This window comes from Pteropus medius, unplaced genomic scaffold (genome assembly GCF_902729225.1).
Source record: "Pteropus medius unplaced genomic scaffold, Ma_sr-lr_union100, whole genome shotgun sequence".
Taxonomy (NCBI): Eukaryota; Metazoa; Chordata; class Mammalia; order Chiroptera; family Pteropodidae; genus Pteropus; species Pteropus medius.
The window spans coordinates 2,417,906-2,440,182 of NW_024350397.1; the positions used below are offsets into that span (position 1 = coordinate 2,417,906).

A 22,277-nucleotide genomic window follows, 5' to 3' on the forward strand; every position below is an offset into this window, starting at 1 on the left:
GGCAGGACATGCAGAGGCATAAGGAGTCACTTTAGGGCAAGTGGCCCTGGAAGTTTGGTGAAAAGCTAAAAAATATCTGGCGTCCATAAAAACATCTTTTTTCTGGATCTCGGGGTGTTCTGGAGTGTTCATCAGAGGCCAGTACAGAAGTACCCTTGTTTAAAATTCATAATTCATGATTCAGTCAGGTCAATCGCATCATGTATTAAAAAAAAAAAAAAAAGGACTTTCCTTAGAGCCTAAACATTAAAAGGTCTTCATTAAAATGTCAATTAAGCCTGAAAATAGTATTTTTTTGAGGGTTACAGACTGTGTCATTAATAATAGAGCAACTACTTTTAACTCTATGGCATTTTGACCCATTTCATTAGATATCCAGGTAAAACCATACCACCTGTTCTTTTAATATTGTTATTTTACATCAGAGGGCAATGATTTCATTTGAATGATTCTCTTTTTTCTCGAATATGGAAAGAACTTGGAAAAATTAATAGGGCAACTGCAACAAGGGCTGTTTTGATTTTTCCCACAGACATTTCAACTCCTCCGTCTCAAGGACAAAGGTTTGTGACAGTGTAGAGACAGCTCCGTTCTCCTACAGCACCTCACGAAGGCTCCAGCTGAGCTAAGTGGCTCTGAGACACAGGCTCTCATGGGTCTGAGCCTCTAGCAGGGTCTTAAGTAGAGCCCACGGATGACTGTGGTACATGCCGGGAGGCGCTAAGCATCATAGGAGAGGGGCTGAGGACATAGGGCTCACGTAATAGGAAATCGCGTTTGGCAAAAGGGTAAAAAAGACCTCAAAAGGTGTTTCGAATGGTCATAGCATTATTCATAAGAGCCCCAAAGTAAAAATTAAAAAAAAAAAGTCCATCAACTGATGAATGGATAAATAAAATGTGGCCTATCCATACAATAGACTATTATTCAGCCATGAATAGGAATAAAGTTCTGATATCTGTTAGAGCATGAATGAATCTTGAAAACATTGTGCAAAGTGAAAGAAGCCAGACACAAAAGACCATGTATTGTGTGACCCATTTATATGAACTGTCTAGAACTGGCAAATATTTAGAGATAGAAAGGAGAGTGGTAGTTGCCGAGGACTAGGGGGTATGGGAAGGTTAGAAAGGAGTGACTAAAAGGTACAAGATTTCTTTCAGGCAGGAGAGTGTTCTAAACTTGATCACGGTGAGAGTTGCACAACTCTGTGAATATACTACAAGCCATTGAATTATATGTTTCAGACATGTGGATTGTATGATATGTTATTTCTATCTTGATAAAACCTTTTTATTAAAGGAGATGAGTCTTGCAAATCAAAAGAGGACTTATTGGCTCCTTCCATAGGAAATCCATCTTTAGGTTTAAGCCCGGAAGCAATGACGTTAGAGCCACTGCATTCTCTCATCAGAAGAGCAGGGCTTGAGAGATACTGCAGTTGAGAGGTGGTGACTGCTGTCAAGCTTTGGATGTCACAAAGTTGTTTTTTTTTTTCAGCTTCATTGAGGTATAATTGACAAATAAAATTGTAGTTTATTTAAAGTGTACTTTCATGATGATTTTAAATATTTATATATTTTGAAAGGATTCTTACCACCAGTTAATTAGCATTCATCACATTTATCTTTTTTTGATGAGAACTCTAAGTTCTACTTTCTTAGCAAATTTCAATTATATAGTACTGCGTTATCAACTATAGTCACCATGTTATACATTAGATCCTCAGACATTATTTATTTTATAATTATAACTAAAACTATGTACCCTTTTACCAAACACTCCCTATTTCTCCCCCACCCAACCCATCCAAGCCACTGGCAAACACCATTCTACTCTGTTTCTATGAGTTTAGCTTTTTTTTTTTGGATTCCACATATAAGTTATATCATGCAGTAATTGTCTTTCCCTGTCTGACTTATTTCACTTAGTCTAATGCCTTCCAGTCTCATTCATGTTATTGCAAATGGCAGGATTTCTTTCTTTCTTATGGCTGAATAATATTCCATTGTGTGTGTGTAAATGTGATATATATATCACATTTTCTTTTTCCACTTATCCATCATTGAAAACTTAGGTCGTTTCTATACTTGGCCATTATGAATAATACTTTAACAGATACGTATCTATTCAGCCACTCTACGTCTTTCAATTGGAGAATTTAGTCCATTTACATTTAAAGTAATCATTGATAGGCATGGACTTGCTTTGCAATTCCCTTGTTCCTTTCTTCTTTTCTTGCTGTCTTCCTTTGTGATTTGGTGATTTTCTCTGGTGATGTGCTTCGATTCCTTGCTCTTTATTTTTTGTTTACTATAGATTTTTATTTTGTCGTTACCATGAGGCTAGCATAAAAACTTTTATATTTATAACAGTCTATTTTAAGCTGATAACAAGTTAACTTCAAATACATATAAAAGCTCTACATTTTTACACTCCCCCACATTTTATGTTTTTGATGTCACAATGTACATATTTTGTATTTTATATTGTATACTCATTAGCAAATTATCATAGCTACAGTTCTGTTTAATTCTTATGTCTTTTAACCTTTATACTGAAGTTGTAAGTGATTTACCCACCACCACTACAATATCAGAGTATTCTGAATTTAACTAGGTACTCTATGTATATTTTATGTTACTAATTAGTGTCCTTCGTTTCAGACTGAAGAACTCCCTTTAACATTTGTTGTAAGGCTGGGCTGGTAGCAATGAACTCCCTCAGCTATGGTTTGTCTGGGAAGGTCTGTATCTCTTCTTCATCTCTGAAGGACAGTTTTGCGGTGTAAAGTATTCCCGACTGGAAAGTTTTGTTTTTCCTCTTTCAACACTTCCAACATATTATCCCACTCCCTTTTGGCCTGCAAGATTTCTGCTAAAAAAAGTCCACTGATATTCTTGTGGGGGAGGCAGGGGCGGGAGTTTTCCTTGCATATAACAAGTCGCTTTTCTCTTGATGCTTTTAAGATTTTTTGTCTTCAACTTTTGACAATTTAATTGTGTCTCAGTGGGGGTCTCTTTGGATTTCTGTTATTTGGAACTCTCTGATTCTGGATGTCTGTTTTTTCCCCAGATTAAGGAAATTTTCCCTCATTATTTCATTAAATAAGCTTTCTGCCCCTTTCTCTCTCTTCTCCTTCTGGAATCATAGATCAAGTAGAAGAAAAGGTCAGTGAACTCATAGACAGGGCAGTGGAATTCATTCATGATGTTTCATAAGTCCCTTAAGGTATCTTTACTCCTTTTCATTATTTTTTCTTTTTGTCCTCTGATTAAATGAATTCTATTGCCCTGTCTATGAGTTCACTGATCTGTTCTTCTACTTGATCTATTTGAACCCCTCTATTGATTTTATTTTTTTAGTTCAATTATTACATTATTTAATTCTATGATTTCTTTTTGGTACTTTTTAATATTTTCTACCTCTTTGTTGAAATTCTCACTTTATTCATGCATTATTCTCCTGACCTCAACGAGCCTCTTTATAACCATAATTTTGAATTCTCTCTGGATAAATCACTTATATCTGTGACGAAGCTACCAACAGCATCTTCCCTAAACACAGGTCAAAACAGGGTGTTCTCCCCTGGGTCCCTATTGCTATATAGAGCCCTGAAGCATTGGGAGGCACTACACTCTTCTCTATCTTAAGTGTGCCAGGCAGTTTCATGCCATGCGCTGTATTAATGCTGATCATTCAGCCTAGATTGTCTCCTTCTCTGGTTAAAAAAATCACAGGCAAGACCTGAGTGAAATTGGACCTCCACATAGGTGTCCCCAGTTCTCCTGGTTGGATTCGATTGTACTTTCCTCTTTGATGCCATGGCATTTTTCTGGTGCCTCCATTATAGCATTAATTTCCTTTTGCTTTTTGTATGTGTTTATATTCCTGTGGCTACAACATATGCTTCTTAATGGCAGAAGTTATTACTTTACATCCTTTGGATATTGATTGTGTGTTACTGTTCACAAGTCCTGGAACTCAATATTAGGAGAGGTACACATTTATTAGATATAGATCTTTACTTTAAGAAGTTTGAAGTGCATATTTTGAACGTATTTGCTAGAAAGAAATCTGATCTCTTAAATATAACAAGAACTCTTTTAAAAAATCAATAATAATAGAGTAAACATCACTATAGGAAACAAAGATAATTTCAGGTGTTGCTAATGAGAGTATTCATTGTCACCAACTTCCTGGAGGGCGGTTTGACAGTATACGTTAAAAATATGTGTAAACTTGGTTCAGTAACTCCACGCTAAGGATTTTCGCCCAAGGAAGAAATTAGGATGTGCACAATGATTAAATGCCATTTTATTTAACATCATTATGTTGCAGACAAGGTGATTTATAATATTAAAAATAGGAAATAGTACATCCATAGAATAGGATATTTTGCAAAACTGAAAATCATGTTTTAAAACGTATGTAATAGTACAGAAAAATGTCTAGGATAAAATATTTTAAAAATACACACAAAAACCCACTTCGATACCAAAATGTATCACTAGGAAGAGGTATTTTGGGTTATTTTCATTTCATTCCTTAAAATTTTCAATATTTATTTTAAAATAAGAAAAAATAATTTTTGAAAGAAAAATATTGAGTCTAAAAAGAGAGCTAAGTACAGGAAGGCCTAGGGATGGAATTCAGCCAGCACACTCCAGTATGTCCCATTCCAGCTATAATGGCCAATGGCCATTGATTGGTTGGGGTCTTGACATACTGGTCATTAAATATATTTAATGTTACCCATACAAATAACTATGATCAAAGGCAGAAAATGACAAGTTTCTTAAAGTCCGAATAAAGAGCTTTAAAATATGACACTCAATGAAAACAATTGCTCGAAAACTGTTAAGAAAGGAAATTAAACAGACCATCATACTCTAGAGATGCTTAAAATCACTGAGGTTAAAAGAACTGGAAAGAATCGTAAAGACCAGCCATGTCACCAATGGAAAAATAAGGTTCAGGAGTATCCAGCCACTCAACTCAAGTACAAGAGGTAGGGTGATGCCATGGGTTAAACACTGTACCCTGTAAACCCCAAAAGTCATGCTGAAGCCCTAACCTACAGTTTCACAGAACATGAGCGTATTTGGAAATAAGGTTCTGTAGATATGATTGTTTAAATGAAGACAATGTCGTTAGGGTGGGCCCTAATCCAATATGGCTGGTGTCCTTATAAAATAAAAAAGACGGGGAGGGGAATTTGGACAGATACACACAAATGGGAACACCACGTGAACATGAAGGCATGGATGGGGTGATGCTTCTATAGTTGGCCAAAGATTGCCAGCAAACCACCAAAGCTAGGGAAGAGGCCAGAGATAGAGTCTCCCTTACAGCCGTTGGAAGGACCCACCCCTGCCAACAGGTCGTGGGTTTCTAGTGTCCAGAACTGTGAGACGATACGTTTCTGTCATGTAAACTGCTTGGCTTGTGGTACTTTATTTCGGCCGCCCTGCCAAATTACTCCAGGTCAGAGCAGAGCTGGAACTCAGATCCACTGACTTCCAGCCCTGGGCTGAGGCCTTTGAACATGTTGCACGTGTCTGATACAAGTCTCCCAGCTCACTGAACTCCTGGACTCTCTCTGCATGGGTGTTTTTTGTGACCTTCATGCTCAGGACAGAACTTGCTTTGAATTCCAAGCCAAGTTGAGATCAGAACTTGGACTGGAATTGAAGGATAGGGAGGAGCCAATACCTCCAGGTCACACATGTGGGGGGACGTGGGTGCTGAGGATCCCTTACCTGAGTGTGAGGCCTGGCAGGATGACAGGACCTAGGCTACAAGATGCAGGCTTTAAAGGATTTGTGTTGCCCTCAAGTGTATGATTTTCTGATTAAGACTAAAATGGCAAGTTTGTGACCAGCACCTTTATTTCAAGCATTTGGCTGCTCTTCTTAGATTCCTCCTCCAGGCTCAGATGTCTGAGGCCAGAACGCTGGGCCTGGGACTTTTAATTTAATCCAGATTATGTACTGGGTCCTCTTACCATTTAGTCAAAGAAAGGAGCTATAAGGGACGGTATCTGGCTTGACAGAGCTCACCCTCTGTATATGAAGCCAGACCTGCTCCCAGGAGCCAAAGCGACAGCAATCTACTAGGTATGAGATCTCACCACTCAGGAAGCACAGAGAGGGTGAGCAGTGCAGAAGTGTGAGGTGTTGTCACCATCCACAGAAAACGGAGGCTGTCGGCATCACGGCACTACTCCAGGTAAGAAGATGTGTTCCATGCTCAAAGCCACCTAGACCTCAGAAGCGCCTGGAGGCCCAGATCGAGGTGGTTAAAGACCTTTGTGTCTAAAGGCCACTTTGGGATGATGCAAACTCTTTAGGATGAAACAATAAACAAGGCAGAAGATAAGCCCCTAGGGCTCCTGTTCTTGAACTTCAAGTTAGGAAGGCAGATGAGGGAGGAGTGAGGATCTGAAACTCACTTTTCAGCCCCTGAGCTGACCCTGGGCAGCTCTGTCCCCACCCAGGCAGGGCGTCTGGAGCAGCTAGTCCATCCTTCAGCCGCGGGCTGACTCACCCTGAGACCAGCCTCCTGGGGCCCAGCCAGGACTCAGATTAACTGTCTTATGACCCACAGAACCTTTGAAAATGGAGTATTTCTATAAAGCAGCTTTAAATACAAACAACGGCCTCTTCTGGAACCACTGCCTCAAGCTATCTATATGAGGCAAAAAAGAAAGAAAAAGAAAAACTCGCAAATTAAGGTCCATAGTACATTTTGCACATAGTTTGTGGTTTTATATTCACTTTAATCTTTCCCCGCCCCCACCCCCCAAACTCCTCCGAAGATTTGAACATCAGCTGAGCCAACACACAGTTGCACTTCTAAGCAACAAAGTTGTAAAACTAGATGCTGGACTGTATCCACAACAGTTTTGTAATATCTCCAAGAGCAAAGGGTGACATGAGTTGTTGAAACAGATCCAAGTAACCATTACTATGTTTTGTGTCAAAAAGCTGCTTTATTAAAGTCTTAGAACCATAAATCAGATGGCTGAAGGCTGTGTTCTCCTTATCTACTTCCCCCAGCTCCACACAATCAAGTTCAATGGTCCTGGAGGCTGAACTGTGCCCACCCGGCATCACCCCCGAGCTCACAGTCTGGGGCGGGCAGCACCCAGGGGACCCGTGGCTGTGATCGTCGAAACGAAGGTGAGCATACTACAGCACCCTACCACTGGTCCTGGACTTCATGACAACGGCACTTAGGGCTCCATCCTGCCCCACACCTGCATCCACGGCTGATGGGACAAGGCACTATTGTTTATTTTAAAGTCTCCATTTTAAACAAAAAGACGATTTGTGCCTCCAGGCCTGGCCTTTGTTCTCTCCCTTTTCTGAGACCCACGAGCCAGGACACCCTAGCAAAAGAACCCGTTTAACAATGAAAGATGGCTGTTCATCTATTTAGCATCATAATCTAATCTAAGAGTGTTAACATTTCAACAGGTACGAAAACAAGAAATTTGAGTGGAGTTAATTTGCGCATCTGGCAGTGGAGGGCCCGGGAGTGAGCCCTGGTAGAATTGGCAAGGTGCCCTTGTACCAACCATGAGGGGAGAGAGGGGCACTCACTGCACAGCTCTGTGCGAGCATTTGTCTGAGGTTTTGTAGTCACTCCGATCTTGCCCTAGAGGGGACCTGTGTGAGTTTTATTTCTACTCCCAGGCTTCTTCCACCCTGAAAGAACCAGGTTTGGGCTTTCTTGCCCCTCTGGGCAAAAACACTGCCCAGTCACACCGGGAGTGGATCCCAAAGAAGGGGCACCACTTCCATTGCCCCTGACCAGGGTGTTCAGCCTGCTGAGAAAATGAAAACTGTTGTTTGCAAAGTGACCCTCCTCACCTCAGGGAAAATAGTAGCCCTGTTGGCTCCCAAGCGCCTCTACAGATGGGGAGTGGGGAGCAGTGGGGCTGGGGGCACTGGCTGGGCACACAGGGAGCAGCAGTCCAAACCCCATGCTCAGCCAGCAGAGAAACACTGGGCAGAGAGACAGCTGGCCCCAAGAGCCGATGCAAGGTTGTAATGGGGCAGCGGTAGCTCTCTCCCTAACCCCGCTCCACCTACCAGACCAGGTTGAAACCCTCACCTTGGAGTGAACGAGATGTCTCCAGAAGAGATCCCAGGTTCAAATGCACATTTGGGAGGTGGCAGGTATGGCTGCCACGAGACTCATGAGACCCTTAGAGTGGATGTGTTTGGCAGCAGAGTGGCCCCCTGCGGCAAGGGGGTGGCGGAGAGGGAGCAGCACCTTCGTCCCATCAGGCAACACCTCCATACAGGCTTGGGGGCTCCCAGAAGGGTGCAGGCCCAGCCATGCCCTGAGAGCTGGCTCCTCACTCCAGCAGAGCAGGCCCTCAGGGGACAGCGACTCCCGTACCACTGTGTCTGGGACAGGAAAATGCACATCACGGGCTGTTGGGTTTGATTCTGTGGAGAGTGAGTCTGATTCTCAAGGACAGCCCTGCCATCATGACAGTGCCAGACTCAGCCTGTCCTTTGGGCACCAAATGTCCTATGGCCTGGAAACCACGAAGCCAGTCACTGATCGTCAACAGCCGCTCCTGCCAGCAGGTACCATACTGACCTGCCTGCAGGCTCTGGGGACCCACAGACACTCACTATCCCAGCCCAATGTGTCTACCCAGAGCCCACTCTTACACGTGATGTCCAAGCCCAGTGAGGTCAGTGAGGCAGCCTCGCGATCCTCGTGATTAGAGATGCCTCGTGGGCTCTGAGCCCTTTGCTGCACCCGCACGAAAATGATAGGGAGAGAGAGAGGAATTCCAAATGGGGTTGTGGGGACAGGGAACCATCTGGAAGGCGGGACTGCAGTGCCAAAGCCAAGGAAAGGGGTTTCTAGCGAGGAGGGAAGTGGAAGGCTGTGAGGAGGTGTGGATGATGGAGTCTGTGGTGAAGCCACAGAGCTGCACGAGCAGGGAGTCCTGATGGCCTGGAGGGTGAGGCCACACTGCCCTGGCCTGAGGAGGAGAGAAAGGGCCAGGATGACAGCGAGAAACTGTCCCATCTTCAGGCATCGAAAGAGAGCAGCCACCCACAAGTAACCCTGAGGCCCGGTGAGAAACAGGCCCCTTCTGGACTCTCTTCCATTCCACCGAGTGTCGTCAGAGAAAGGCTCTGTGTTACCTAGTGCATCCCCAGCACCTTTCCACACTGGCTAACCTTCCTCTGATGAGCCGCGAGTGGCCTCAGGCCTAGAGGCTTCTGCAGGCCTCAGCCAGATTTCAATGACACTGGTTTTCATTGCATTTTTATGGCTATCGTCTGGGTCCGACAAATGATACTACTTTTCCCACTTAGTCAAGTAATAGGCAATTTCCTTGTGAACTAATTTATTGAAGGTAAAGATGCGAGTCCATTGAAGGAAGGAAGATCGAGTAAGTAGCAGGCTACAGGTGGTATGTGGACGTGGCAAAAATTATTGAGACAGCGCGTAGTGGTGCAAAGCCGTGGCACAAATAAAATCCACGAGGGAATGTGGTCGGCATGGGCTCTGGTGGAGGGAGGGCCCCAGGATCCAGGTCGAAGGGGCTGGCACGGTCCTTCCCTGGCAGCCACGGCAGAGGCCTCGTTTCAAAGGCCCGCACGGCTTGACGTGATAACTGAACAGGACGGCGGCCTCTGCAGAACTGCCTGTGTCAGCGACTCAGCCCGCGTCATTTAAAATCTGAAGTTTTACCACTTATTGGGGTTTGGGGTAGCTGCTTTTGGAAAATAGGATGATATTGCCAATATAAATTGAATTAACACGAATGTCAATATTTCAGCCACTTGTCCTGGTCCCCCTGGTGCCAGAGAAGCCTGTCAGCTGTTTGGGAATGAATAGCAGAAGAGACATGCAAGTAGTTGTTGTTATGTCGCGTATGTAAGCATGGAAAACTCAGTCCCTGTGCCTCCCTGGTGTGGAGAAAACAGGAGAGATTATCATTTAATCGAAGAAAACCAACAGGCAATAACGCTCCGCAGACACACACAGAATGAGGGACAGGTCTGTCTGCTTTTCTCCTTCTTTGACCTCACAAGGAAAATAAAACACACCTGTGGGGAACGCAAACTAGTGTGTGCAGTTACCAAGTCGTCTGCATTCAAATTAAGGATGAAAACCTAATGATTTTTGGGTCTGGCACTAAAAAATTTACCATGTTCTGAAGACAAGATGTTTATCATTCATTTTGTCCCTCATTTCCCCCAGAGAATCCACTCTGGTTATTGCTCCGTGCTCCCTCTGCAGAGTCCCAGCGTCCCTACCGGAGAAGGAGCACAGGCAAAACGACAGGTGGCCTGTGGGATCTGCCTCGAATGAAGTGGTCTAGGAAGCAGGAAGTAACTCATAATGTGACCACACTGCAGCTCGCGTTTAACTGGATCCACATTACGGCTGCCTTTCTTCCTTTCTTATTAGCCTTCTCTCGCATCTGCTCTTTTCTCCTTACTCCTTCAATTTGACAGTGGCTTCTCTCGGAAACCTTAGCAAACTGAATACAGGGTGAATATATGGTTGCTTCTGGAGCATTCCCCGAGTCTGGTCACAATGAGTTCTGGCAGGTCCCTGGTCCTTCTTCATCCCCCGCAGGGCCACAAGCTCCAGGAGGGCCAAGGCCAGCATCCCCACATGCCAGGAGACGGCCTCGGCACTCTTGTGTCAAGACTGACCAAGCTGAACACTTAAGTGTTTACGGTTTATTGTGTGTTAATTATAGAAATGTACGGTTTATTGTGGGTTAATTATAGAAATGTCAGGGGTAGGGAGGAGAGGGAGGAAGGAGTCTCTGCCCTCTACAGGTGGCTGAGCAGACTGAGGACTGGGGACTGCCGACCCCCCCTCCCACATCGGACTTGAACTTGATGAGACTCACTAGGTGGACACCGCACAGCCGGGGAACCAGGAGTGAGCAAAGGCCTCGGCTTCAGAGTTTGACTGAATTTGATTCCAGCTCATTCACGTATTTATGGGCAAATTCTCTCTCTCTCCCCTCCACTCCATTGTTACCCCTCACACAAAAGATAATAAATCTAAAGTCAGTCTCATGCCGCACGGAACAAGGCTCCAGCTTTGTCTTTCGATGCTCACGGGCTCTGGAGGGAAGATAGCTGACACGATTTTCAGAATTTCCAGACTTTCCAGGAATTTGGGGTCTGTAAATCCAGATGAAGAATTAGCAATGTAACATGGACAGTTACAGAAAACCCTGTCTTTATCCCTGGATAGTGAACGCGGTATTGATAGACCATCCTAACTGCTCTCGAGAGCTGGGCACAGTCGGACGCTGAGCCTACAGCATCCCCAGTCCTCCCACCTTCCCGCCACTTGTCAGTGTCCTTGTTTTACAGGTGAGGCAGGTGAGGCAGGTACCCTCACTAGGTCCTGAAGCTGGTGAGGATGGTGGCGGCTCTCACGTTAACCTGCACACTCTGAGAACGTGGTCCCTGCAGCCCCATAGACAAGGCACCAGGGAGGTTTCATGTAGAGAAAAGGAGACTGGATGGAGGTGGCTTCCTGACGTCCTGATGCGCAGAAAATGGGGATAAAATTCTCTTTGTTCTAAGTGCCTTCGGAAGAAGTAGATTTCAGAGGGCACGTAGGGAATGACTGAAGTCATGTGACAGGAAGTTATTCCGCCCAGAAAGCATGTGAGGGAGGCTTGCAGTCTCCTGTCTGGAGATGTAGACTCAGAGAGGAGCTAGCCGCATGCCAGGGGCTGGATGAGACATCCTGCCAGAGTCACTCAGCATCGCGGTCCCACCAAAAGTCTAAGCAAGCCGGGAAGGTGATTCTGGAAGAGAGAAGGGCTTTTCCGTATCAAGCTCCTTGCTACCCTGGCACGGGGCTGGCACAGGGAGTAACAACAGAGCCCCTCACTACTCCCAGGGGGCAGACACAGGGCGTGGAGCTGTGCAGAAGGAGAGCCATTCGTGGACCTGGGCTGCTGTTTCTGTGGCGTGTGCACGTGTCCCATCATGTGGTCACCCGGAAAGCACAGCGTGACAATCCCCAGGGCAAGGAACGCTGCGGGCAGCCCTGCTCACACAGCCTGCTCCATCCCCTCCCAGCCCCGTGAGCCTGGGCAAGCGACTGTACCTTCTTGCTATCCCTCCTCTCTAAGATGGGGAGAACACACCTGCCTTCCTTTCACGGTCGCTGTGAACACAGAAGGAGACAACGGCCACACAATCGTTGGCCCATCTCCCAGTCAGTGCACAGTCGGTGGCCGCCTTCAAAGAATATTACCACACGCAATGCCACGCCTAATGGATTCTGAAACTTCCTCTCTTTTTATCTTCATTGCAACGTTAGTAGATAGACATCATTGCACCCATTTCACAGATGAGAAAATGGAGACTTTAAATAACTAACTTGCTAAAGCTCACCCCACCACATCACAACTCTTTTCCTTTATTTCTTTTCTGGTTAAATCCAACAGCCACCTATAAGCCCCCTTCCCACCCAGGCCCTCAGCAGCATTCAACAGGTGGCTCCCTTCTCGCTCAGCATAGGTTGCAGCAAGCCATGGGGTTCTGCTGCCCCAGGCTCGTGCAGCCATCTTTAATTCAGTGGGAGTGGGCCTTTTCTCTTCCCTCCTGTCCCAGCTCTTGTTAATGCAATTAAAATGCATTTCTCTGCCCCAAGGGGGAAATGTGTTTCCCAGAGACTGGTGATTGTCTATGGAAAGATGCATTTAGAGTAAAAATAGTCTTTATCTAAGTGGCTTAAAGGCTTACGGCAGAGTAGAAGACTAGCTTTCGTCGTCAGAGGTGGTTTTGCAGGGCAAATCATGGCGACTGCTCCATCCCTTGTAAACACCACGCTGGCATCAAAATCAATGAAGCAGAAGTCTGATGATGAAGTTCATAGACAAGGGGGAGGACAGTTTAGTGTTCTGCTGGCAGGAGAGCTAGATGCTGAATTCCCGGAGAAGGTTCAGCCTGCTTCAGTTACTATATCAGGATCCGAAACTCCCAGATCAAAAAGAATGTCAGACGCACTCGCCATTCCAGCAGGTTCTTAGCTTGGCCTCTGCAGCAGAAGAAAAGTGGTCAGCAGAGCTTCCAAGCTGTGGATCGCCTTGACCTTCTTTCCACCTGCCCCCTGCCATCTTGACTCTTCTCTGCCTGCACCTTCAAGGCCTAGCTGTGGCCAGAGGTGGCTGAATTAAATCATGCTAAACAAGAGCTTTGCTGATATCTTAGAATTTCTAGAGCGACCTAATTCCCTGTGTCTGTTTTCCACAACTTTTCTATTTTTTTCTCCTCTCTTGTTTATAAGAGCAAAGCGCTGGACTGAGATCAAGCGCTTCGTGGTGCCAAGAAACCAGAGAGGCTGAAGAGGCTCTGAGAGCGATGTAGAAAGGCTTCCTGGAGCCAGGACCACTCCACTGAGGTCAGCGCAGGGTGGCCCCTGCATACACCAGGCCCAACAGGGCTCACAACTGAGGGTGCATACCAACCACTGCCCTGGGGACCCCTCAGCAGCCTGGCCTTGTCTCTAGTGAGGGCCTCACTTTTATCCCAGATGAGGGAGAAGGGCTGGGGTACAGGTGACTCTGGCTGGTGTTCTGTAAAATAAAGAGAATGTGTCCATGTGTGAAACTCTGGCCCGAATAACACTTCCTGCCTGTTCTTCACTCTTTCAAGCACTTTGCTCTTTTGTACTGTTTTCCTGGGAGGGCAGAAGGCCCCTGTGCGTTCTTATTCCTGGGAGGGCAGAAGGCCTCTGTGCCTTCTTAGTCTCTGTCCTTGGATGACAAATCAGAGGCCACTTTACGGAATAGGCATCTTTGCATTTTGCCTCTAATGTGGGCTCTGGACGCTTCCAGCCTCATGCCTCCAGAATCCTTGTGAGCTAGCTGAGGCGTGATTACCAGGACAGGAAGAGTCACATAAATGTTAGCAGCGGTCCCCAATCTTTTTGGCAGCAGGGACCGGTGCTCCTATGAGAATCTAATGCCTGATAGTCTGAGGTGTAGATGAAGCTTTGCTCACTGGCCCATCGCTCATCTCCTGCTGTGTGGCCTGGTTCCTAACAGGCCACAGACCCATACTGGTCTGCAGCCCGGAAGCTGGGGACTCCTGCTATAAGGGCCTTGCCCAAGATCACTGAGCTAATAAATGGAGGAGCCTCAACTGAAAGAGATTTTTTTGACTCCAAGTCTAAAAAGATGTTACCTGTAAATGAAAACATCTAAATTGTATTTGTTCTGTTGATCATACTTTCAGTAGTGGGACTATTTGAAAGAACCCACGGTGACACCTCTGCGACCCCTACTTAAACTGTCTGACAGATTCTGGTTTTCCTCTGTGCTCCCTCGAAGCGAGGCCCCTGACCAGGTCTAGCTCCCGACTTAGAGGTGAAAGGCCTGACCGACCTTTGCCTAGGTGATTCCAGGGGCTTCCCCTACCAGCTCCTCTCATGGTACCTTCATCATCCTCACCATCGCCATCACCTCCCCACCCCCATTCGGCCAATGGGGGTAAATAGACATAGAACCTTAACCGACCCACTAGAGTCCACCAGAGCAGAGTGGGGGTGCTGGGTTAAAACCCAGGTGCCCCGGTTCTTGGCGTCTACTTTTAGCCACTTGGCTCTCTTTTTCTCCATTTTAGAGCTAGCAGCCCTCACTTCTCTCACTCTTCCATGCGGGGTGGGGTCCAGAATTGGATGTACAGAGAGAAACGTCCAGCAGATGACATGACTATCCTGGATTGCCCCACTTAGCGCTATAGCTGGGTTGGGAGCCTAAAATTCCCAGACTAATTTTCAAGAAGCCTCATCCAGGTATTTAGGATGATGCAACAGAGGAAAAAAATATTCCGGAGTAAATCCCCTTGATCTGCCTCTTAAATTTTAATGTGCACACAAATCTTCTGGAGATAGAGTGAAAATGTAGATTCTGATGGGGCAGGTCCGTGCCTGGCCCAGTGGCTGCGTTTTTAATAAGCACCCTGGTGATGCAGAAGTTTCTAGTCTGAGTTCAGCTCTGGGAGCAGCCCGGCCCTGGACCACAGGTTTCCAGACTAGATTCCTGGGGTTTCCTGAAGATGCCGCAGGGGCTGGCTTGGAGGTAATGGGGGCTTTTGGGTAAGATTTCCCTTGAAAAGGGATTTTTCATGCTTTGAAAAAATGTTTGAAAACCATGGCCCTAAATAATGTATCTCATACATTTGGAGATACTTACTAGAATGTGTGGCAAGAAATTTCTGTCCCAAAGATCATTTTTTTAATATACTTTGCTGACTTAGAGGAATCAGCAGCCATATTTGGACAACTGGCCTCACAATGACCTCCCTGCTACTTAATGGAAAATGTTGAAGGTACTCTACTTAGAAATAATTATATTTACATAGCCTCTGTGGTTTTCATTTCTCTCTCCTCTCTCTCTCTCTCTCTCCCTCTCTCTCTCTCTCTCTCTCTCTCTCTCTCTCTCTCTCTCTCTCTCTCTCTCTCTCATAGATGCTTACAGGAAAAAAGCACACTTGCTTCTGGAATTCATCAGCTTCAGCTGTTTACTTCCATTCGAGGCCAGAAATTTATTTTTCTCCCCTGTGGTTAAGTTTCTTATGGGAGAGAGGGGGAAGGAAGGTTTCTAACATGCAATTATCAGAAATTGTTACCATCACTGAAAAATCAGTCTATCTGTCCCACATTTTGAGAGTTCGCCACTAGATCATAGGAAAAGTGATTTGGGTGTACAGAGCTAAAAGAACCTTAATGAATCCAGCGCTGCCTACCATCTCCAACTGTGTTCTTTAAGGAAAGGATTCTGTGATCAAGTAAGTGAGGAAATGCTGCGCTCAACACATTTCCCTGCTCTAGGGTTAGTGAGAGGCTTTTGTAAGCTAACGTGGTTACAATCCTCCAAAAGGCACCATGAGTCTGCAGTGTTGCCCAAGTGTTCTTGACCACAGAGCCCCTTTCTAGAACATCTCAAAGAATGTTAGAATTTTATGGAACCCAATCGCTCGGACCAGCTGATGTAGCCTCAGCTCTGGAGCATCCAGTGAAACTCCTAAAACCAAGAGGACATCTTCCCTGTGATCCTGTTCTCAAAGTGACCAGATGCCAAGGCCTTCCACCTCTGGAAGGACAATTCCATAAAGTTCCTGCCTAAGGCTCTGGGCGGCCCTGGGAAGGTGTGACAGAGACTGAGGCCAGGTGCTGCCTGTACAAGGCTGTGGCTGGGTTTCATTTCCTTGTGTGTCTCTCAGTGGCCCACAGAGAGCCATCTATGAATGTGGGTCAGACTGGGTGGGGGAGGGTCGTAGGACGATGGTATGCAGAGCAGCAAGAAGGAAGGGCCCAAGCCAGCAGGCGTGCAGGGCTCCCAGGGGACCAGGGAGAGTGGGAGGGAGACCTCTGGTGGATGGAGGCTGGGATCCTGGAGAAGGCGAGGGAGCAAGGAGTTTTATGGGAAGGGTGTGTGGGCGCAGGGAAATAGAGAATCAGCATGTGACTAAGATGCCACTCAGGCCGAAATCGGGCAGGGCCTTGCTCTGCACTGAGGTCCCTTCAGCTGTCCCTGAGCCTCATTATACTCATCTCTCAAACAGGATCGTTTGATGGTTCTAAGGACCCTCCCAGGTCTGGCAGTGAAAGCTTCCAGCACGGCATGTGCCAAAATGTGATAATGGTACATTCGTGGCAAGCTAGGCGACATAAACATTTTTTTTTTTTATATAGCTATGTTTTCATTTTAACATTTCTTTGAAAAAATGTGAACCAGAACCTCAAGCCTATGCTTTCCCAGATGTTCTTGCTTCGATGGAGGCTGAAGCAGCTGGCCTCAGGGGCTCCAGCATATGCTCAGCTCCTGTATTTTACACAAGTGGGCGCAGAAATGACAAAACTGTGAGCAGGCAAATGGCGACTGCAGCTATAAACACCCAGGAAAATTCAGAATCCTGTCTAGGAAAGACTATCTCCTCACTGCATGAGGGGGCTGGTCCCTGGGCCAGAAGATGTGGCTGTGGGGTCTCAGGGCTCAGCATACACTACCAGAGACCCAGGTCCCCTCCAGCTAGCAACCAGGGGTCACGAGCAGCACAGATACCCAGCTGGTTTTCTGAGCAGCAGCATGGAACACATCTGCCCAGAACAGAGACTTCGTTTGCTCTGCTCCCTGAGTCTCTGGAACCCAGCTCCCAAGTCAAGAACTGCATCGCTCCCAAAGTGACAGATGCCTGAGGACATGCAAGAAAGTCTAGAAATGGAAAGAAAATGCTAGAATGTGGGCAGTTTCCTGCCCATCTAGCTGCCTTATGATCTGGCTTCTTTCTCTTTAGCTTCCAAAACCTGCATTTAATTCGCTGGATGAGATTATCTTAATTCATACATCTCCCAAGTACACTTGGCAAAGCTGTATTTAAACTAAAATGTAAGAGCCCTTCAGGTAACTCACAATAGGTCTCCATTTGGACCCTTAATGCTGCAGTTGAAGGTGACGTGACTCTGCATATGCAAAAGGCCAGGCTTAAATAATGTAAAACTTTCTATTTTCTGACTATGGTTCCAGTCTGGTTTAGGCAAGAAGGCTTCGCCCATTTATCACTCTCCAACAGGGAATAATAATAGTCACTGGGATTCAGTGTCGTTATGTGTCAGCACTATTCTGAGAGCTTAATACTTGCTAACTCATTTAACCCTGTGAGTCAGGCATGGCTATTATTCCCATTTGCGGATGAGGAGAGTAAGGCCCCCAGAAGCTAATGCCAAGGGTCATGTGGCCAGCAGATTGAGGGGCTGTGCTTCCAAACTCGATATCTATATATTTTCAAAGTCAACGATTTTCAGCATGGTTTGAGGTGATCAAAAAATTTCCCCTAGAATAATGTGGCAATCTGAAAGACTAAAGGTGACTGGTCTCTAGAACTGTGACTGCATGCCCGAGGGACCACACCTAGTGGCCACGAAGGCCGCCCAGTGGGGAGAGGGCCAGGAGAGAGAGGAGGGGGAGGCAGGAGTTGAGAAGCCCTTCTCAAACCTTTGTCTTGGATTTAAAGCAGGAGAGAAAGGAGATCGAGCCCTCCCCCCCCAGGGGTATCGGGGGTTTGGAGGAAGCAGATGTGACTTGCTGCTCATTAGGTCCCAGGCATGATAAGGGCCTGTCCTATACAGAATTACAAATGATGTGCAGTTACTGACTTATCCTTAGGACCTGGGATCTGGGCTGGCCCTGGGGACCACACTGAGCGCTAGTGTCTGATTGGGGCATTGTAAGTTTGTGTGGATCAGTGAGCAGTCTCCTGCCCACCCTGGCCCCATGCATGTCACACTTGGTCATGGGCCATCATTGCCGGTCCTGGCCTGGAGAAAGCCCTACAGACAAGACAGAGTGAGCTGGGGGCCTGTCTTCTTGGGCCACGGGAGCTGGAAAGGGCCTGCAGACCAGCATGTGCAGCCTGAGCAAGAGACGTCTGGACCTTGGAGGATAAAGTAGGTGTAATCTCTGCCCTCGGGGCTCTGCCTCTTCTAGCCACGCCCACTCCCTTGGGACAGGCGCTGTAAATGCCTCTCTGTGCTGATGAGTCCGGCTTTCTGTCTCCGGCCAGCATCTCCCCTCTAAATTTGGCCATGGACATACAAGTTCCCACCTGACATCTTCACTTGGACATTTAATGGATATCTCCAGCTTCACTCCAGTCCCCCACACCTGCCCTGCTCCCTACCTCCACTGGCGCAGCTGCGTCCACCCAGGCGCCTAGGCCAACGCCCTTGACGTCATCATCATCCTCGATTTCTTTCTCTCATGGCTCACATCGAAGTTGTTCACTCAAAACACATCCTCCTTACACTGCTACTTGGCGTCTAGTCCAAGCCCCCTGCCTTCTGCCTGCACTGCTGCTATGGCCTCTGCCGTGTCTGATCCGCAGGGCATCCGGGGAGCCCTCACTAGTGAGTCCTGTCACTCAGGGCCCCCCTCGGCTCTGCTGGGAGCAGAAGGCCATGACCCAGCCCTGCTCCTCTAGCCCCCACCGGCCCCACCTTCCTAATTCTTTCTCTCCACAACAATTTCCCCTTCTCATATAGCACACGGTGTCCGGATCTGGGTTCATTGTCTGCTCCCTTTACAAGGTGGGGCATGGTGCATTTTGGTTACTGCCATATCGGGCACTAAACCACCTGCTACCTAGTAGGTGCTAGTGTCCTGCCTGTCACCCTGGGGCATGATGAGGAAAAGTGCTCTTCAAACAGAGGGACAATTTTTCTGATTTGCAGTTCTTAAGCGAAGACCTTTGACACCTGGTCCATGTATTTCCTATGTCCCCAGGCAGCTCACAGCTGTATTTGGTCACAGCTTTCTAGATCTCAGCTGCACAGGATGGGAGGAAGATGATCCATTGGGGCTCTGAGCTGTGACACAAGGACTTTTGTCTCTTCTTGCTGGGGCCTTACGGAAGCCTAGAGACCAGGAGCCACGCCGAGAAGCTGTCAGGTAACAGGATAGTTGGTAGCTTGCCAGGCACAGCCTGGCAGGTGACAGGATGGACGCTAAGTTCAGATGAGCAGGTGAGAAGCATTTTGCCTCACAGAGCCCAGAGCGGGTGGGACAGTCTGGTCTCGTGTGTGTCTGCCCATCAGACTACGAGGTCCTGGAGGACGGGGCCCAGCCCACCCTCTCTGCCAAATGCCCAGCTCAGATCTGATCCACAGTAGACATTCTGACAAGAGGACGTGCTTGTCAGGCTGAGCGAGGCATCCACCAGGTGGCCTCTGGGGACCCTTCCTTTGTTTGCACTTTTCTAGCACGAGCAAAGCCTCTGTGGGGTACATGAGAGGAAGCCCTGGGTCTCTCAAATTTTGCCTTACGGTTAGTTTCTTGGGATCCTCCAGTCCCCTTTGAGGAAAGACAGCTGTGTCTGCTATAAGGATGTTTCAGAGTGGCCTCGCTTCTCCACCCACCCTGGGTAACCCACGGGACACACCCTGGAAACCCGGAAAACAGTGGAGCAGGCTGTCCTGGGAAAGAGAACAAAACTGCCGCGAGCACTTTGGAAAGAGAAAGGAGCTTGGAAACTGAGCCCAAGCGGCATCATCACATGCCCGCCTCCCTGCTCATCTGAGGGAGCCTGATGAAAAGGACCAGATTAGTCAGATTTCCCAACACTCATCCCCTAACGGGGATCCTGGTTGCACTTTCCCCCCTCCCATGGAAAAACCTTCCCCTTCTCAGCTCACTCACAGCTCTCCGTTTTCCTGGCGATTTGCAGCTCTGAGGGGCAGGAATCAAATTCTGAGGCTTGAAGTCTGGGACGCTTTCCCACCAGTGCGCTTGGCACCTTTGCAGGGGACTAACACTGTGACCTCCTGGTGCTGTGTAAACCAGGACGGCCTCCCGAGTCCCTCCCAGCCTTTCAGACATTTTTCCTCATGCTCCCCAGGCTTTTTCTCCCAAAGAGACCCCAACATGGCAGGTCAAGAGAGCTGTCGCCAGCTTGGAATGCCTGAGCCCCCCAAAGCCATGATGAACGGCTCCATTTTGCATGACAGCTACTCACCTTGTGGATCACTGGAAAATTCAGCCACACTGAGTAAGGAAGTTGGAAAGAATGTCGGTCTTCACTAGGATTTAATATGACAGGTTTCTGGCTCTGAACTTGAAGATTAACTCTTGGTTCTTAAGGAAAGAAAGAAAAAAAACACAAAACCTTGAGATCTCTGAAACAGCAGTATAGTGGGGGAAAGTACAGCTTTGAAAGCATCACAGGCAGTCCGATTTGCATGTTCCCTCTTTCCGAGGCTGCATATTTTCTGTGTCTGATAATATGTTTGCTACACCTCCTCTCTGCCAGGGACACATACAGGCCGTTGTCAGCCCGAACCATGTAATCTCTTAACCATAAGGCTCCCACATCTGTCAGCCAGTTGTTGCCTGGCTGGATCATTAACATGGCTTCTAATTTCACTCTTTGAATTTAACATAAAAAGTTTTAACGAGTAATATGTAATTCATACTTTCCAGCTTCAGAGAGTCCTAAAAGAGAAACCTATGCTTTTATAACCCACATCTCTGAAGTAGATGGTTTTATTTTTAAATCCCATTTCCTCCCCCATTACTCTTGCACAAATGCATTATAAAACAGACCAGTGGGACTTTATCTCCCTGTCCCAAGAATGCATTCAAATATTTGTCCAGGTTTGGGTGAAGAGCCCCCCTTCAATGTTGTGCTTGTTGTTCATTTCAAGATCAAACTCACGTTGCGAGTCTTCATTCATCCATCTATACAAACGAATTGGAAACTGGCATAAGAAAGACGACCCCTGAGTCATCTTGTGAGAATTCAGTTTTAAAACTTGCCTTCGCTCTCATGCCTGTTTTTACTGAAGTGAGCTAGATTTAGTGATGGTTTGTTCCTGCCAACTTAGTTCACTTTTCCCATTTCCCCCTTCTCCAGGTCCTCCCTTCCCAGTGCAGAAAGCAGCTGCGTTCGATTAAATGCAATTTTGGACTGATCTTTTCACTCAGAGACTTGCCTCCGTTAATATATTTTGGGGTATTTTTTGCCCCAACAGCCTAGAGAGGAAACGTTTAATCCAATAATATGCATTTCCGGGAAAACATCTCTTTCACAATTACCCACTATCGCGCGTTATCCTTAACCAATTACTGGACGGTTTCAAAAGGAAGCCCCGTCTGAGCATTCGCCTCCTGTTTGGGGTCTTCTGGGCTGAAAGCTCCACGAAACATTTAAAGCAAAAGCCCAGAACGAAATTTGTGAGTGTGGCGTATTAACTCCCGCTGGAAGTTCCAAGGATGTTTTGCAGACACATGTCCCTTTCTGCCCAATGCATGTTATACGGCCGTGCCCAGGAGAACGAGACAGCCATGCCCAAGATGGAAGGTCAGACTTAACAAGCAAACCCCGTTTTTTGTTACAGGAGATTAAGGAGCAGCTACCCTTTGATTCTCTCAAGTTCACAAAAGTTCAGAAGCAGGCCCGCAACACAGTGTTTGCTGTGAAGAGCCACATCTTGAATGTGGGAGGCTGATGAACCTCACCCAAGATCAGGTTCCTCTAGTCCTTGGTAGATACACAGTAACTCTTTTCTGCCAGGCACCTTCTAAGCCCCCAGCACAGAGTAGCAAAGCAGAACGCAAGCATTGCTTTCTCGGCACTTACAGTCTAGCGTGGGAAGAAAAATATGAGCAAGTAGATGATTTGACTATGGCAGTGACATTTTTCTACCAAAGAGCTAAACAAAATTTTCTAGATTCTTTTAGAGATCTAGAG

At 46.8% G+C, this 22,277-nt stretch overlaps 1 long non-coding RNA gene across 1 annotated transcript; it reads right to left on the reverse strand.

Moving 5' to 3' along the window:
• Nucleotides 1-9,167: 9,167 nt before the first annotated feature.
• On the reverse strand, nucleotides 9,168-21,194 carry LOC120584109 (uncharacterized). The gene is made up of 3 exons (XR_005647965.1): nucleotides 20,544-21,194; nucleotides 12,774-13,068; nucleotides 9,168-11,189 (listed from the first exon to the last, which is right to left on the reverse strand). It is a non-coding gene; the product is annotated as an uncharacterized LOC120584109 (long non-coding RNA).
• Between the last annotated feature and the right edge of the window lie 1,083 nt (nucleotides 21,195-22,277).